The sequence below is a fragment of the Phascolarctos cinereus genome, unplaced genomic scaffold (genome assembly GCF_003287225.1).
Source record: "Phascolarctos cinereus isolate Bilbo 61053 unplaced genomic scaffold, phaCin_HiC Scaffold_7;HRSCAF=346, whole genome shotgun sequence".
Classification (NCBI taxonomy): Eukaryota; Metazoa; Chordata; class Mammalia; order Diprotodontia; family Phascolarctidae; genus Phascolarctos; species Phascolarctos cinereus.
The window spans coordinates 190,227,381-190,233,079 of NW_027556180.1; the positions used below are offsets into that span (position 1 = coordinate 190,227,381).

Sequence of the window (5,699 nt, forward strand, 5' to 3'; positions counted from 1 at the left end):
CCATGAGAAAGGGAAAAAAAAGTGAAAATAATATGCTTCAAACTGCATTCAAATTCTAAACTTCCTTCTCTGTGTGTGGTTAGTATTTTCCATCATGAATTTTTTGGAATTGTCTTGTATCACTGTATTGCTGAGAAGATCTAAGGCTATCATAGCTAATCATCCACAATATTACTATTGCTGAATACAGTATTCTTTTGGTTCTGCTCACTTCAATCAGCATCAGTTCTGTAAGTATTTCCAGTTTTTTTTTTGTTCTGAAATTAGCCTACTCATAATTTCTTATACAACAATAATATTACATTGTATCATATACCACAACTGGTTCAGCTGTTCCCCTATCATGGGTGTCTCCTCAATTTCCAATTGTTTTCCACCATAAAAAGAGATGCTATAAATATTTTTGTACACATGGGTCCTTTCTTTTATCATGATCTCTTTGGGATACAGACCTAGTAGTGGTATTGCTAAATGAAAGGGTAAGAACAGTTTAGTTGCCATTTGGATATAGTTCCAAATTGTTCTTCAGAATGCTTGGATAAGTTCACAACTCCATCAAAAATGCATTAGTGTTCCAATTTTATGATAGTTAAACTATTCTTTGCTCTGCTAATTTGCTTATGGTATCATCCCTTATATCTAAATCACATACCCATTTTGACCTTATCTTGATATAGGGTTTGAGATGTTGGTCTATGCCTACTTTCTGACAAACTATTTTCCAGCTTTCTCAGCAGTTTTTGTCAAATACTGAGTTCTTGGCCCAGAAGCTGTAGTTTTGGGGTTTATCAAACACTAGGTTGCTATAGTCATTTAATACTGTATCATGTGCCTAACCCATTCCACCAATTCACTATTATATTTCTTAGCCAGTACCAAATAGTTTTGATGATTGCCACTTTATAATACAATTTCAGATCTGGTACAGCTAGTCTATCTTTCTTTGCATTTTTTTCCATTAATTCCCTTGATATTCTTGATCTTTTTTTTTCCAGATGAATTTTCTTATTTGTTTTTTTAGATCTATAAAATATTTTTGGGAGTTTTCCTACTTTTATTTGATTAAAAAATATGGACAGGACACGGGCAGGCCATTCTGGAGGGTAGAAGCAGCAGATGGAAGTCCAGAAGCTGTAATGTAGGCCGCTGGGATGATCTTGAAGGCTCTAGGTATGCATAGAGAATATCTGTGGCAGCATTTTGGTAGAGGACTGGAGGATGGTCTCAGGACAGACTTCATGCATGGAGATCTTGGAGGAGGATAGTTTCCCCTGGGAAAGCATTCCTCAAATGTTATATCATCACTGAAGGTGATATAAGTATGTGAGTATTGTCAGGTGGGATTACTGGCCCTGTTCCAGAGTGAGGAGCCACTGTGGAGATCAGAAGCATTGGCCCAAGCCCCTCCAAGTTCATGTTCTTCTCTTTGGGTCCAGGCTCAGTCAGTAGGGGCACCTTTATGGAGTGGTATGTGATCATTGGCCCTGGGCATCTGTGCTTTTTGTGAACCTGCTTCTTCTTGTCTACCTCTACTCATTTGTAGTTCTCAAGGGAACACAGGTTGAGTTTCTCTGTGATCTTCACTTTCCTGAGGAGTTCCTCTTGTGTCAATAGCTGCTCACAGTTCTGACCCTGTTGGTCCTGTGAGTAGCCCTGCAACTCCTGAACCCAAAGGAATGTCTGGTGAGGGTGCTCAGCTGTTGACTGGGGCATGGACTTGTATCTGTCAAAATAATCATCCTGCAGCTCCAATGGTAGCAGTGTCTTCTCCTGTGCCTTCTGGAAGCTGCCATCTGGGGTGTTTACTTTCTGAGGCCTGAAGGTTTTTGGTTTTGTTTTTGCTTCTGTTTTTGTTTTTGCAGTTGGGGTTAAGTGACTTGCCCAGCGTCACACAGCTAGTGAGTGTCAAGTGTTTGGTCTGAGGCCAGATTTGAACTCAGGTCTTCCTGACTTCAGGGCCAGTGCTCTGTCTACTGTGCCATCTAGCTGCCCCCACCTGGCCTCAAGGTTTTGATAAGCTCCTTATAGGCCTTGGTGGCTACATGACATCTTTTTCTTGGTTTATCTTCTTCCTTGCACTTGCTGGCTCACTCCACTCATCAATCTCAAAATCAGAGTCAACTTCATCCTATGTGTTTGACAGGTCCCCCTGATATTCGTCATCACTAAATTCCTCTGTTAACCTCCCATAAGTGGTCTGTAGAATTCATCTTCCTCCTCTGCCTCCTAGAGTCCAGATAATCTGTTCCCTGCAGTCTTCTGGAGTGCTGTGCCCCTGGCCAAGTTCATCCTTCCTCCAACCCAAGCCATCACCAAGTGGTGGCCTGACATGCTTAGCACTAGGCATTTTCCATCTGCTCAGCTGCCTCTATAAAGTATGTTGGTAGTTGCATTGCTATAGCACTGAATAAGTCAATTAATTTAGGTAAAAGTAATTTTGATTATATTAGCTCAGCCTACACATGAGCAATTGGTATTTTTTATCCAATTGTTTAGATCTGACTTTGTATGAAAAGTGTTGTATAATAGTGTTCATATAGTTCTAAGGTTTGTCGTGGCCGATAGACTTCCAAATATCTTATATTATCTAAAGCTAAGAGGTCTGGAAACTGCCATTGCTGCCAGTAATTTGGTCACCTGAGGCCTGCTTTGGGTTCTCTGGAGCCTGGTCTGTGCTGGCATGGCCTGGATTGGACTATGTTCCTCTCTCACCCAGATGCAAGCCCCACCCCCACTTATTCTCCAAGTCATTTGGGGCTGTAAATTTCCCTTACTCTGCCCTCTTGTGGGTTCTGCTGCTCCAGAGTCTGTTCAGAGTCATTTCCAAATGTATTTGAAGAGGTTTGGCTGAGAGCTCAAGTGAGACCCTTCCTTTACTCCACCATCTTTGCCATGCCTAGTCCTTTTTCCCCCGATGATTCTTCATAATACAGCATTGGTTACCCTCAGTGAGAGACCATAATCTATCCATCTATTTATCAAATTGACCAAAAACTCATTTCTAAAGTCAAATCCATAAATCAGCAATAGTAATGTGTCCAATAATCACCAAATCTTTTTTGGATTCAAGATTATCCCAATTTGTTTTGTCTGCAAATATTTTTTTTTCCTTTGATCTAAGCCAGTAGTTCTCAAATTTTGTAGTTTTATGCCCCTTTACACTCAAAATTATTAAGGATGCCAAAAGTTTTTGTTTGTGTGGGTTATATGTATTGATGTTTATAATATTAGAAATTAAGAGTGATAAAATGTAAATGTATTTATTAATTGATTTAAATAACAATAATAAATATAAATTAATAAAAATGACCTTTACCAATGGACAAAAAATTGATCTGGATGGTATAACAATATTCCTAAAATAGTAATAAAATTCAGGGCCAGTCACTGGAAGGAAGGTATAGAAGGATTAGCACTTACTTAACAACGAGAAAGAAAATTAATACATTTCACAGAGCAGAAAATTTGGGGGAATAAAGAGAACTTACTTCACAAAGTAATTGCAAAGTCTTACAATAATAAAAACAAGTATATGCCACTTAATTTGTCAGGTACAAATGAAAACATTTTATTCCTGAGTGAGGTCTACAAAAAAGTAAGGTCTAAGAATAGAATCATAAGGCATTCATTCTCATGAACTGAACCAACAATATGTCAATAAAAACATGCCTAACAAATGGCGGTCAGAATGGTTTGTTTTAAGTAATAGAGGGGTTTTTGACAACAATCAGGTTATTGAACTGAGAAGTTAGGGAAAAAAAATATCCTACAGGAGTCTGGACTTATTTATTAATGTATATTATACAAATAAGTAATTGAAAAGGTACATCAAATTACTGTAGCTTCCAAAAAAACAACTTCACTGAGTACATAAAAAGAAGCAATCAGGAGGTTCAAATTATACATTTTTTGTTTGCTGTCTTTTATGAACTAACAAATGACAAATTTCTGTGCTATACCCACAAAACCCCAGACAGCCTTTAGAATTCAATAAATAAATTGCAGTTGAACTGATGAATCATTCTGAGATAAATTTTGCCCACAGTTTTATGGATATAACATTAATCTAAAATATTTAACAACATTTCAAGTCATCTCACTATTGTAGGTACTCATAATCCCTAAATTACATGAAATGAAAAAAAACTATAAAAATATAGAGACCAAATATAATCAACTAAATCCATGTGGGAACAAAATGAGGTATAAGTATTTCATGTATCTTGTCTGCTATGAGAAATGCTGTAAAGATTTTTTCTTTTTACAAAAGATTGTCTTACACTACTTCAATGTTGTAAAAAGCAACCATGTTGTCCACCTGTGCAATAGGCCACAAAATGCTATGTAAAAGAATAATTTCAAGACAGTAACTTTTATTTCAATTTTTTTCATTCTGTCAGAAAACATTAAATATAATTTGAAGCAAAAGAGATAGTATTAAACATAACTAACATTTTATGGTTCTACAAGGTGCTTAGCACACTTGCCTCATTTGATCCTTATAAACAACCTTCTGAAGATGACTTTGGGCCAAAATGGCTATCTCAGTGGAGTCAGCTCAGCTTTCCTACTCCTACTCCAAAAAACAAGCAAGTAAACTTAAAATTCGCAGATGATCAAATAATGTTCAAGAAATTCAATGAGAATCTACTGCAAGTGATTTCTTCCATTTCAGAACAGTTAAAAAAAAACAGTCAGAAACCCACAGATATTAAGAAAGGAACCAAACAGCAAGACAGATCCATTTCAGGCAAATAAACTAATAACTTCCTAGCACACTCAGAGAAAAGACCCATTGTCTCTAAGGCTCTATATCTGAGGCACAGAGAACAGAAACCTCATGAGGAAAATCTCTAGAATATTTGGAAAATCACAGAGGAAATCTTGACAGCCAATGGGCTGGGGAAAAAATAGTATATATGTAGTACAGGGAGTTCAGATGAAAAATGCCAATACAAAGAGATAGCTCAAACAAATTGTATTGCTCCTTATAAGGGGTAAATGAGAAGAGGTATAAGTTATAAGTATTTTTATGTGCCTACAATGTCTATAGAACATAAAGTGATATATTTAGAGTGTTGGAGAAGTGTCCAGGCTCAAACTTATATAATGCAAAGAACCAGTGTGATAAGAATGGTAGAAGATGGATCATCTATAGGACAAGTGACCTAACTGAGAGTATAGTCTAACATACCTAATGAGTGGTAAATGAGGAACTGGAGGGGAAGTAGGAATGAAAGGCAGGGAAGTAGGATGTTTAACTATAAAAGGATGGAATTGTCCCATTCCAGCAAAAGGCTTAAAAAAAGGGAAGGAGTGCTATTGTGGGGGCCCTAACCCTTTTAAGTAGAGTTTAGCACAGTAACACAAGTTATCCAGGTGGTAATCAAGCATGGACCACTACCTGACTCAAAAATTCAAGTGGAGGTGAGCCTAAATCATGTACAAAACCCCCATTAAAAAAAAAACAAACTAAGAGGTGAGGAAAGAATGAAGATAATAGACAGTATATATAAAATAAAATAGATTAAAAACTGCTTACAAAGTAAACCAAGATGAGAATACCACCTAACAATTGAAGTAGAAATTCAAATAAATAAATCATTTTTTTCACAAGGCCCAAATTAATACTTAGAAAAAATAAATTAGAGATAAAACAGAAATAAAATTTGTAGATTAAAGAATTGGAGGAAGAATAA

General features: G+C 36.6%; 1 pseudogene; it reads right to left on the reverse strand.

Annotated features, from left to right (window-relative positions):
• Positions 1 to 1,533: 1,533 nt before the first annotated feature.
• LOC110202265 (vacuolar protein sorting-associated protein 72 homolog) lies at positions 1,534 to 2,289 on the reverse strand (annotated as a pseudogene).
• Between the last annotated feature and the right edge of the window lie 3,410 nt (positions 2,290 to 5,699).